Genomic DNA, 12,664 nt, shown 5'->3' on the forward strand with positions numbered 1-12,664 from the left:
ACTCAAAATTGTATCACTCCTTTTAAAAATCTGCGGGCTAGCTGGGCAGTGGTGGCACACGCCTTTAATCCCAGCACTAGGGAGGCAGAGGCAGGTGGATCTCTGTGAGTTCAAGGCCAGCCTAGTGTACAGAATGAGATCCAGAAAAGGCTCCAAAGTTACACAGAGAAACCCTGTCTAAATAAATAAATAAATAAATTGACAGGTCTAGATTTACACATGTAACTCTCTACACACCTATGCAAGTGTCACTGAAGGACGGGGATAAATTCCGAGAGCTGCTTCCTTGGATGATGGTATTTTGTGAGCAGCTAAGGTATACTTAGGAAAAGATGGCTGACATCACTGGGTAAAATGATGCACTATATAAGCAATCCTTCACAGATCAAATGTCATTATGTGGCAGGTGACTGTCTTCGACTGTGTGTAAGGTGGTGGAGATGGTCTGTTGTCCCGTGTTAGCAGAAGCAGTCTACAAGTATTTTAGAGGCTCCATACTCACAAGTCAGTGCTCATACCAAGGACCAGAATGATGGAGTGTCAGCACTGCAAGCCTTGTAGTATCCTGAGCAACTCTGCCAGACGCAGTGAGAAAAAGATGCCCAGCGAATTACCCCTTGGATAAGTGCTGGGGAGAAACTTCAAAAAACCAGTCTGCACTAAGCTAAATAATTCAGCACTCACTGTGCCTTAGACTGAGCGCTGAGGACAAGGCCAGCACACAGCACGTTTTATGATGAGCCTGTGTCTTTCAGGTTGAAGTGTCTGCAACTGATAAGATATGACATCTGAGGAGAGGGGCCTCACAGACTAAAATCCGTTAAGAGGCAACTTTCAGCCCCACAGTTTCTGTCCAGGAACTATTCTAAAAAGCACAGGTGTACAAGAACTCGGTCTGTTCTTCATATCCTTCTAAGATCTGGGCTGTTCTGATAGGAACATCCAAAGGTCTTTCTACAGAGGAAGTTGACGGTGCCACAGGCTGGCAAGTGTACCTGTCCTCACTCCAGTCCGCTACACCTATTAAATACTGTGAATGGGGAAAATTATATCAAACAATCTCTGAAACTACATTTCATCCCATATCAAATGACAATTACTATTCCTACCTCAGCATTCTCCCTAATCCTTCCTCAGGACCCAGCGAGAATTGATTGTGTAGACAGCTTAGTAAAATGCTAACGCACCAAGTCCATGCTCCATAAATGTCAGCTATTTGGATCAATCCCGTGGACCACCAGTCTTTTTTTTAAGAACTTTCATTTTCTGTCCCAGTCTAGGAAGCAGGATCATTCTCTGGGGGCTTCACTAAGTCTTCTCGTTCCTGAAAATGAAGCTCCCTCATGTTCTAGCTGCCATTCACATTCTAAACTCCAGCCCCAAACTTCCTCTATGTCTAACCCCTTCCTCACACAATAATCAGAAGTCTGGAAATGAGGAGTAAGTCCTTTGTTCTGAGCCTGGAGGACCTACAGCTCCTGGAGACTTGCGTCTCTGACAGAATCAGACATTTACACTTCAGAACTAGCTGAACCTGCCCAGGCCGCTGGCCAGAAGGGACAATGTCACCCACTATTCGAAGAAAAGCAGGCCTAGGAGAAAGGAGGAACGGTTAGTTTCTAGAAAGACAGCCATAACTCAATGCAGAGAGCATTGTGAAGCTGGGGAAAACCGACTACTCCCGACACTGTCCCTTTCAGAACCAGAGACTTGGGAGTCATTTCTGTGTGACCAACAGCAGCAGGATCGGGTAACCGCCATCTGGTCATCCTGCCGGATGACAGTGCGTGCAGGCATGAACTTTCCAATGTCTAGTCTGAGGAAAACTGTGTGGCCCCTCACCACTGCAGGCCATGCACTCTCGTCTACTCATCAAGACCAGTCTGGGGAACCTTTGGAATTAAAAACAATATCAAAGACCGGCAACATTGCTCGGAAAGTACAGACATTAGCTGCCAGATTTGATGACCTGTTTGAATCTCCAGGACTCACATGATGGAAAGAGAGAACCAACCTAAAGTTGTTCTCAGACCTCCACAGGCACACTGTGGCATGTGCATGCATGCACACATGCATGCCCCCCACACACACACACACACACTGAATAAACGTAATAATTTTTAAACTTAAGACACATGGCTTCATGGGTTCAGTGACTAAAGGTCGGCTGATAAAAATAACAGCTGCTCACCCGATAGGCCATATTGCTTTACCACGTGCTTCTGGCACAGTGAGCAGCACCCTTGATCCCACCATATCCTTGGGTGCATGGCTGTATCAGAATCTCCATTTTTATGATTCATATCTAGTCTTCCTCGCCTCGGAGTTCAAGTTTCCAGTCACCACAGAGCATGTGTGCATGTCCTCCACCAGCGTTTTCTTCTCTACTGACGAGGAAGCATCCTGAGGGTGGAAGGCACAGACTCTGAACACTCTGTGCCAAAGCATCACAAGATGCCACAAATATACCAAGTGCTAATAGGCAGCAGAGAGAGAAACAGCCCCAGCTGGCAAGACTCAGCAAAAGGATATGCTATGTGGTTGTAGGGTGTTGGTCATACTTTTAAAGCACCTGTTCTTATCCCATGCAAGTGAAGGTGGTCTGGGGGGGCCACATTAGCTCAAATGCTAGAATTTAGCCAATCAGGATTCAAGTTCCTCCACCACAGACTGCAGTGGGATAGCTCCAGAGAGCTTAAACTCTCAAGCCTCAGTCTCTTCAGCTGCAAAACAGAGGTAACTCTACCTAATACCTGGAGTTGCTCTAGATGAGTCATCAAAAGACCCATTAAAACACACAGCATGGGCTATAAGGTGTAACTCAGTGGTACAGCCTATGTTTACTATGTGAGGTTCTGGACTCAATGCCTGACTCCTATGCGTTGTTCTCTGATCTCTACACACATGCTTTTGGCATAGTCACATATGTGCACACATGCACATGCGCGTGCAGACACATTTATGATTATTGTTATCTTTTAAGAACCTGTTCTGTTTTTCTTCAATGCTCAACACACAATTTAATCAAGACTTTGAAACTTTCAGGAGGTTGGCATGTTTTTTCTGATATGATCTACATATCTGCAAGTGATTAAAGCAAAAAATTCAAACACAAACAAAGTCAAGTACATAAGAATATATAAACTATCACAATGGAGGCTTTTACGTTCCCTCTAAAGATCAATGGTTAACAGTTCACAGACCCCACCCATACATAAAGTAATTGTCAGGCCCAAACACTATAAAATGCATCGGATATTAAGGCATATTCTCGTTGTAGAGCTATGATGAAACGGGCTGTATTACTCACCTAGAACACTAGCAGACACTGCCTTGGAAGCTAAATGTATGCTTATTATTCTTGAAGGGACATCTCATTGTTTACCTGCTCATGTTAAACATACTTAATGGTTTTTAGGTGTGTTTAAATAATATGCACACCTGTAATTGTTTTAAATATCAACAAAACAGATTTCTATGGTGTCCCAGTCTCTCAGAAAAAATGAATAGGAGGCACAGTGCACTCCTTTAAAGGTTAGTAGTCCCCAACCTGCTGCAGAACCAGGAAAAAACAATTAGCAAAGTAACTACCGCCTTCATCAGATGCACTGCCAGCCTGTTAAAGATGACGTTCCCAAAAAGAAGCTACACGCCAATGCTAGCACACACCTGATCCTAGCTGTTTCCCACACAAAGGCTGGCATGAAGTGCACGTCATCTGCAGTCCCTCTCAGTAGCAGTAGCTCTATGCCTGACCCTGTATCGATAAAATAAATACATGGTGTAAAACTCAAACCCACCATATGACCTCTGCCGCCTCCTGAGTCGTTGCTGAAGCCAAGAGAAGAGACAGCCCCCCAAGCAAACACTCACTTCTTGAGCCCACTAAGGCCCACACCACAGGAGGTGAGATGGCAAGCACCTCCCCATTGCCCTACAGCTCAGGTACAAATGACCTCTCAAACCTCGAAAACACACTACTGACTAAATCAAACAAAAGAAGGTATCTTAATGGAGTTTTTAAAAAGCTGAAACGAGGAAGTGGAAGAAACAGTACCAGAAATACACTCCCACCGAAGAGCTGGCCCGGGGCATCTGAAATGTCAGAGCACTGAGGTTTTATATTAAGAGACCCTCAAACAAAGATACTAAGTTCCAGGGAAGACATCTTCATTTGCAGACAATAACTAAGTAAAATAATATATAAAACCAACCCAAAACAATTAGCAACAAAAAGTTTGTTTTACGGTTAATATTCAGGATTTTCATAATGTGTTAGCTCATATATTATTAAAGTCCACACTATTCAGAAGCTTTTCTGGATTTGTCAACTGCCATCTCTCCTCTGCCACAAGCAACCATGTTGTATAGAATCCACTTTCCACAACTGAGCAAAGTGTCTGTGAAGACAATTTACATATTAAACTGGTTTATACATACTCCACTAAACACCAGGTAAGCATTCAGGCCAAGGCTGTTATTTTTCCCCAGTTATTTAAATAATATACTCATTTCTACAACACCCACGTAGGACGCAATTAACCCCGTCCACGTGAGAAGCACAGCCCTGAAAGCACATGGCACCCACGAGCTATCTTCTGGGAGCCCAAGGACCTTGTCTGAATACATAACAAGCAACTGAAAAGAGCTTCCAGAAGAGAAGACAGAGAAGGGCAAACGTGGCCACGTCCGGTTACCACAGGATTCGTGCTCAGCCTCTGATGACAACTCCTACAGAGTGTCCATGTTAGGCTAGTAACACAGAAATGCTACACATCAGACCAGCTGCCATGGTTACCACCCCCTTCCCATCACCCTGAGCCTTACCCCAGTGGGTCTACCATACACTAACATCTTTGAGGGGAAGGCAGTAATGATGCCTGGGAAGTCTGGAATACCATTAACAATGGAAAGAAGGTTACAGCAGCAGCTACCCAATCCACAGTCAGGATCAGTGATCTCAGTCATATGCTCAAAGAACTCATGGACTTCTTTCTTGCATGCCATCCTCATCAGGTGCCCACTGCCTCCATGAATAGCATCACCAGCCAGCCAAGCGGGCGATGTGCTAGAAACGGACATCCCCAGAGACCTCTCTTCCAGGACACATCCATCTATCTTCAGATCTGATTCACTGGAACTCCTACAAATATCTCACATCTGTCCATTGCTCTCCACCTCCAAGGACACCAATCTAGTCTATACTGGCATTAATCCCAATAAAAGCAGACAGGATATTGCCTACATTTCTAGTCTCCTTCCACCTACCCACCCACTCACTTCATCCCACTGACAATTCTGTTCATGTCAATAATGTTTAATATTCAGTACTTTCTTTAAAAAATCCCAAATTCCATATCTTGTCAATGCTGCCCAAGCTGGATGCCACCTGCCCCTCGGGTCTCATCTCAAAGCTCCATGATGGCTTAAAACTGCAACCTCCCCCAGGTCAGAGGACACTACTGCCTGTCACATCCTCATGGATGTGGCGATGCTAAAGCCATTTCTCAGTGGTTAAGCCCACATAATGGTGGAATTCTGGGGTGAAACTGTCTTCCCAGTGTCTACAGCACCTGACCTCACAGGAGCTTGGCTTTCTGAAGCTCTACCAAGCGTCTCATGTCACCACTGTGTTCCCAGTCTGTACTACCTTTGGGTACCTGTGGTAGGTACCCAAAAAACAGCTGAATCAAAACCAAACAACAGAAAAACCTAACAAGAGTCCAGAAAGCCAAGCCTATTGCCTATACAGGCAACGTGAGGCTCAAATGGCCACTAAGAAAGTATCTACTTAATTCAACATCAACAGCTACCAACACACCCAACAACCAATCAACTTTTACCCACCAAAGTATGTTTCTTCATTTCAAAGTCAAAACAAAACAAAGCTCTGAGAGAACACTCATGTTTGCAATGTCTGACAAGTAAAACATACAGCATCTAGTTAGGGTGATGAACACATGACCCTATACTGAAAACGGTAATCAAATGTTGGAATAATTATCTCAGCTTTTTTCAAAATAGATAATCATGGGGGTGGGGGGATTCTAACACAGTGGAGGAAACTACCACTGATTTTAGAGAGCTTTTAGGAGCCTGCTTCTCACGTGCCTCAGAACTCCAAAGACAGAAGGTACTCTGAAGTCATTCCCTGAAGAAGGGCCCACTCTCCCAGTGCTAAGGCGGTTGTCCAGCAGATGAGCTCACGCCTCTCCCACACAGCACACCACACTAGGCCCTTGAGACAGGAGCTCCTGGGGGAGCGCTGCAGGAACTGGGTGGCCAGCTAGCAGCAGCTTGTTTCATTCATCTCTCGGCCCTACTTTTTTCATCTCCGAAGTCAGAAAGTTCAGCAGGCTCTCTAAGGTCCTCACACTCCAAATATCCGAAGGCTCGAGTGACTGTAACATTAAATTCTATAGGACAGTATCTTTATGATTGGTGCTTTCCATTACAACACAGCTGATTTCACTTAAAAATGTTAAGCTATTGATAAAAGACACAATCAGTGTTTTTAATTACCATTCCTGCTTTTGCCCTCCACCACAATCTCCTCTGACCTTCAGCCATATCTGCAACGAGTGATACCCACTGAAGTAAGCCATTACATCTTTGCATTTTATAGAAAAAAAGATATTTACTCCCATTTTTTGAATTTTAAACACCACCAGTTGTCTTCGATTGTCAAAGATTTTTGGAAGACTAAGCACAGTTTTCTTAAGAGGACTGGGGCTGGAGAGATGGCTCTGCAGTTAAGAGCACTGGCTGTTCTTCCAGAGGACCAAGGTTCAATTCCCAGCACCATGGTTCAATTCCAGCATTACATGGCAGCTCACAACTGTCTGGAACTCCAGCTTTGGGAGATCTAACACCCTCACACAGACATACATGCAGGCAAAACACCAAAAAAGAAATAAAAATTTTGTAAAAAGAAAGTAGAAGACTATTTTATCTTACAACTAATAGTTGAAATGGCTTTAGAAACCAGTGAAGAAACAAGAAGGTTAAGTTCTACTTTTTAAATAGCATAAAAGAATAACTCTTCTAAACGACACACATATGTGTCTATGAGTGAGACAGTTCCTAGCCACAGAGGACCAGCACGTTCCTTCAGTCTCAGCTTTACCTCTCCAATGCACTCACTTCCCGACCCTTTCAAGTGTGTTTAGTGTATGCATGTCTTCCATGGAAATCACCTGAATCCGGGGAGCAATCACTTCTTTAAGAACAACTTTCACATGCCATTCTTCCTAACTGCACACTTTGCTCAGGCCTGAGAACCTTCATTGTTGCGATGCCTGACTTCCAGGAGTTGTTTATGAGACAGCCAGTGTCTGCTATGAAACCAAAAGGCCCCATTTGGATAATGAAGAAAGAAAAAGAACTACCACCTACATGGTTCATCTTGGAGTCAAGACAAGCAAAAAGAAGTTTTTCTGCTGCTAGAGAATAAACTTCCAGAGGGAAAGTCCTGCCTCTTACACAGAGTTCCACAGTGGAAGGCTTGTATAGAAAGAAGGAAAATTAACTAAATGGAAGGTATCTGAATGGGCATGCAAACTCGATCACGCACAGCAAATAAAATATAATCCCAGGTTTGAAAGAACTGTCCCAAACCTGACTCCCGCATTGCACTATGGGTCGGTTATACAGCAGATGCACAGGCAGGCGTATCCCTGTTTCCTGCTGAGAAGCTGGAAGTACTCAGCTCCTGACTTTGTGTCAGTGTGCAGAAAAGGTGGCAATGTGTCCTTGATGCTTAAAATCACACAGGAGCTTACCGTGCCCACCTCTCGGTAAAACCAAGGCTAACAGAGAACATTTCCTTCAGAGAAAGTATTGGAAATATTCCATAAGTCAAACTGGTAAAAAAACTAGACCAAGCCTAGATGAATCCACTAAAGCACTATTTTAACACCGAGTTTCTGACTGCATTTATGCTGGCATCTACATTTTCAAACTGGGCTGGTGGGGTAACTAGTTTATTTTTTTCCTTGAAAGAGAAAAATAAAAGTTGAGATTTAACTATCATCTACATACCATTTCCCTATTCTGTCCTCTGTGTTAAAGAGATAGACAAGGAATCAGTTTTAAAACTGACGTCAAAATAATTCCACTGACTAAGCCAGCTTAACCAGAGCTTGGAATTCACGTAAGTTTTTAAGTTAACTTATTTTTTTTTTTTATCTAGAAACTCTTTGAATTTTGAAAGCATAAACATGGGATAAAATTTATAAACTTCAAACTTACTAATCTGTCCCGTTTTGGAGATTGGGGGGGGGGGGCAGAATGGTGAGAGAATATAAATAATCCAAATACAGACTCCTAGGAAACAACCTCAAATCTTGAGTGTCACACTGAGGAAATTCACCTGTTACAAGCCTGTCAAAAATCCATTATGTCCCTTAATCAGCAGATTACCAGAAAGAGGGAAAGGGAATGCCATATCCACTCAGTGGACAAAAAGAAAAAAAAATCATTTTAAATAGCTCCTAAAATTCACTGATCAAGTCCTTTTCCATTTCCAATATTTCTTTTTACTCTGTTTTTTTTCTTGCAGTTTTTCAGAGAAAATAAACTTTTCATAAGCAAACTGGAAGACTTAAAATGTCTCCTACTTATCACCTAGAAAGGCAATCCGAGTCCTGTGAGTCCTCTGTGCCCTGAGCATCTAGCTTTCAGCCTCTTTATTATCGTTGTCAATGAATGGGCCCCAGTCAGATGAAAGCTGCCATTTTAGGGGAAAGACTGGAGGGCTTTCTGTTGTGCAACAGCGAGACAAAAACACTGCGCGACAGATGTACTCTGGGGGCTGGGGAGGATGCAACTTCATAAAACCACTGCTCAAGTTATTTCTTAGACATTACTGTAATCGAAACGTAATTATAACTGGAATAAATCAGGTACCGAGCTGCTGGGTCATCGCCACTAAGATTTTTTGTCATCGTCAGAACAGATCTGTGAGGAAATAAAGAGATGTATTTTTCTCCTGCTGATTATAACACATATGAAGAGTATTCTCCCTCTTACTGAAAGAGAATTAGGGGAAAGTAACAGTGGACCCCTTAGGAAGGTGTCGCCCACTGCAAAGACCGCTTCAATTTAAAATTAAAAAAATAAAAATAAAAGCCAGGGCTCTCACAAATTATTTAAAAATAATTATTTAATATATTCCAGAGATCCAGCTCAGAAGACAGACACAGTTTAAGTAAGTTATTTAAATCGATTGTTAGATAATATACAACGGCAAACTAAAAAGTATACTTAGCAAGTGGAGAGCTGGATAGTGTATCTAATTCTAGCAATTCAAAGGAAACTCTCCATGTGGGTTGCTACTTTTCTTTTGTCCATTGTCTGTTCAGAAGAGGGAAGAAGAAAAAAAAAAAAAAAACTAGTTTAAAACCGAGGCGTGAACAGTCTCTAAAAGTGACCTCCTGGGAGAACCGTACTGCCCGGCCGCAGCACTCCCCGCGCCGCCCGCTCCACGGGGGCGCTCACAAAGCGGGCTGCCGGGCTGGAGTTTGGGGTGCGCTCCCACGGCGCGGGGCTCCTCGAGGCAGAGCCATCCGGAGAAAGGCTGCTCGGGAATGATGGCTGCTCGGAGCCGGCCGCTCCTTCCCCGGAGCCTCCTGACCAGTCAGTCCCCTGCCCCCGCCAGCCGGCCGCCCCCTCCCCGTACCGCTCGCCCCGCGCCGCCTCGCCCACCCCGCACCGCGCCCCGTCGCGCCCCGCCCGCGCCCCGCGCCCCCAGCGAGCCCTGTCCCCGGTGCGAAGCAAACAAACAACGCGTCCCCCGCCGCCCTCCTTCCTCTCCCGCTGACCGCTCGGCCTCCAGCCACCTCGGCCGCTGGCGCTCGGAGCCTGCTCTCCGCGGGGGCATCGCGCAACCCCGCCGCTCCGGGGCCACCTGGCGACCCCCGCCCCCGCCCGGACCCCCGACAGGCTGGGGGGAGGGGAGCGGGGACGCGAGTTGGGATCGAGGATTAAAGTCGCTATTATGCCGCCGCCTGCGGCCGGGCCAGCTCGGCAAGGTGGGGTCCCCCGGTCGCCCGCCCGCGCTCGCCCCGGCCCGGCTCCCTTTCTTCTCGTCCTCCGGCACTTAGGAGCTGCCGGGGAGCCCCGGGAGCCCCGGGCTGCGGGCTCGGAACTCCGCGGCCGCCGCCGGCTGGGCTTGGGACGCCCCCCGCGCCGCGTGTTCGCGCCGCCCCCGCCCCCGCCCCACGCGGCGCCCCGCGCACTTTCCCTGCCACCGACCCACCTCGCCCGTGGCCGTCCCCGCGCGGGCTGGCGCCGCCGCGCCCGCAGGGACGCACTTTGTTCGCGCCGGTGCGGCCGCCGCTCCCGGCGAGCGCGGCGTGGTCGGGCCGGAGCGGGGGGCGGGGGCGAGGCGGGGGGCGCCGCCGTCCCCGAGCCCCGCGCTCAGCGCCCCGCGCCCGCGCGCCCGCCGCCGCTCGCGCCGGAGTTGGAGCCCAACTTTTTCCTCCTTCCCTTTTCTCTCGAACGCAGCCGGCAACTCGTGCTCGGTGCCGGCGGGAGGAAACGCGCTCGCGCTCCCCAGCGCGCAGACACGCTCCCTCCTGTCCCCGTCCCCCCCGACGCCGGCAACACAACAAAAAGCCATTTACATGCGAGGAAGTGACCCTCGGCCGCCCCGCGCGCCCCCGCCGCCGCCGGCCCCGCGGACGCAGGCAAAAGTTGGGGCACCGGGCGACGCTGGGACCGCGGGTTCGGGCCCCGCGGGCGACCGGGCGGGTGGCGCTGCGCTCCTGCCGACCGCGGCCCCCGCGCGCCTCTCCCCGCGCCCCGCACACGCCCAACTCCCCGCTCGCAACTCCGCGCGGCCGCGGCCCGGCCCGGCGCGGTTTCCTGCCGCCGCCCCTCCCGGGGGCGCCGGGGAAGTCTGCGCTCACCGGCTCGCTCGTTCGCTCGGGCTGGTCCGCCGCCGCGCGCCGTGGGGAACAAAACGCAGAGCGGCTCCGGAGTTGGCTCGGCGGCCGCGGCCGGGGGCTGATCCACGGACGCGGAGTTGGCCGCGCGCGGACGGGGCTCTGGCGAGTTGCTGGGTCTCCGGGTCCCCGGGCCGCCTCCTCCGCGGCGCTCCTTTGTGTAATTCCACTCGATTCAAGTTTAATCCGATAGTTCCCGAGCACGAGCGCGTCCGCACCACCACGGCTCAACCCCCGCGCCGCCGCCGCCGCCGCCGCCGCTGCTGCCGCCGCCGCCGCCGCCGCCGCCGCGGCCCCAGCACGCCAGCGCCTGCGCGCGCCCTGCACGCCACGCGCACGAGCCTCCGGGACCGCGCGCGCCCGCGGCCGGCTCCCTCCGCGCCGCGCCCGCGCCCGCGCGCCGCCACCTGACGTCAGGCGCGCCTGGCATAATTTATGCAAGAATTCGGCCGGGGTGGCGGAGGCCGCGGAGAGGCCGAGAGAAGGGGGCGGCGCGGCGCGGGCGGCCGCCCCTTCCCGTCCTGCCGGGCGCCGGCGCAGCGGGCGAGTGTCGGTCCCGGTGCGCGGCCGCCCCAACCTCTCCGGCCGGCTGCCGCAAGCGCTCGGGCGCGGGTGCAGACGGTGCCACGTTTCCGCGCAGCACCTTCCCGGAGCCGCGCTCCGCCGCCCTGGGGCAGGAAGCCGGGGCCCGTAGCCCGTAGTGAGCCCCGGCCACCGCGAGGGGTGTCCAGCGCCGTGCGGACGGAGGAGGCTGGAGGTGTTTGGGTGTCTCTTCTGTAATTATCCTTCAACTTGAGATGGTTTTCCCACACGAAATGCCTAGGATGGACGCCTTTCCTTTCAAATAGATTCATCCTTGCTTCACCAATTTGCTTTTGCCGACGTACTCGGTGATAGGACAGCCGGATCCGACACTAAATCAAAAAGTTGAACTACATGACGTTGATTTGGGCTGAATTTGTTAGCATGCCAAAAAAAAGAAGGGATAGCGCAGTGGTTATGAAACAAAGAAATAGGATGTGTGCCCATTTTTAAACGTGTCAGAACTGGAGTGTTTTTATCATTCCTTGGCCAATGTGGCACTAAATATGATCTCCTAGCTTTAACTATCCGACCTTCTTGCCCATTTATCTTTCCGCTATAAGATGAATATTAACCTTGAAGAAATTTTTTAGTGAATTTCCCTCTTGTGTAATAGATATTTACACATTTACTAAACACCTTTTGTTTCCAAAACACTCCACAATTGTAAACTCTAAGATGGTTTCATTAGGTTAAGGGTTGCCCTGACTTTTAAATAAAGAAGGCGATTCTACAGCCAGCTATGACAGATTTGGTACTATTGAACTCAAAAATCGTAGAGAAAGTGCTAAGCATGCTCCTCTCACCCACTGATGGTGGTACTGCTACTGAGACAAATGATTTGCCCAAACTATTTCATTTATACTGCAACTTAATCTGTTAAACATTTATTCTCTAATAGTAATAATTTTATAAATATTTTATTCTTTTTTAATATCTTACAATCTGTTGCTTTTTTAAAGTGCATTGCTTCTGGCTTTCTTTTACTATAAGTTGAATTTTAAAAGAAACATGTTCATCAAATAGTTTACAGGTAATCAGCAAAAAATATATTAATACCGCAGAAAAATCTGACACTGAAAACTAAAAATTATAAAAATCTACTTTTTTATAGCCCCAGTATCATAAACTAAAAA

The 12,664-nt window shown here is 48.6% G+C and overlaps 1 protein-coding gene across 5 annotated transcripts in view; it reads right to left on the reverse strand.

Moving 5' to 3' along the window:
- Nucleotides 1-11,226, reverse strand: part of Chd7 (chromodomain helicase DNA binding protein 7) — a 183,986-nt gene extending 172,760 nt beyond the window's left edge. For 4 of the 5 annotated variants that reach the window (XM_076563932.1, XM_076563930.1, XM_076563931.1 and 1 more), the window contains exon 1: nucleotides 10,911-11,226. The gene's annotated coding sequence lies outside the window, so the exon portion shown is untranslated. Of the gene's footprint in view, nucleotides 1-10,258; nucleotides 10,297-10,910 lie in introns of those variants that run through there. The other variant, XM_076563929.1, reaches the window with a different exon arrangement.
- Between the last annotated feature and the right edge of the window lie 1,438 nt (nucleotides 11,227-12,664).

This window comes from Peromyscus maniculatus, chromosome 2 (genome assembly GCF_049852395.1).
Source record: "Peromyscus maniculatus bairdii isolate BWxNUB_F1_BW_parent chromosome 2, HU_Pman_BW_mat_3.1, whole genome shotgun sequence".
Classification (NCBI taxonomy): Eukaryota; Metazoa; Chordata; class Mammalia; order Rodentia; family Cricetidae; genus Peromyscus; species Peromyscus maniculatus.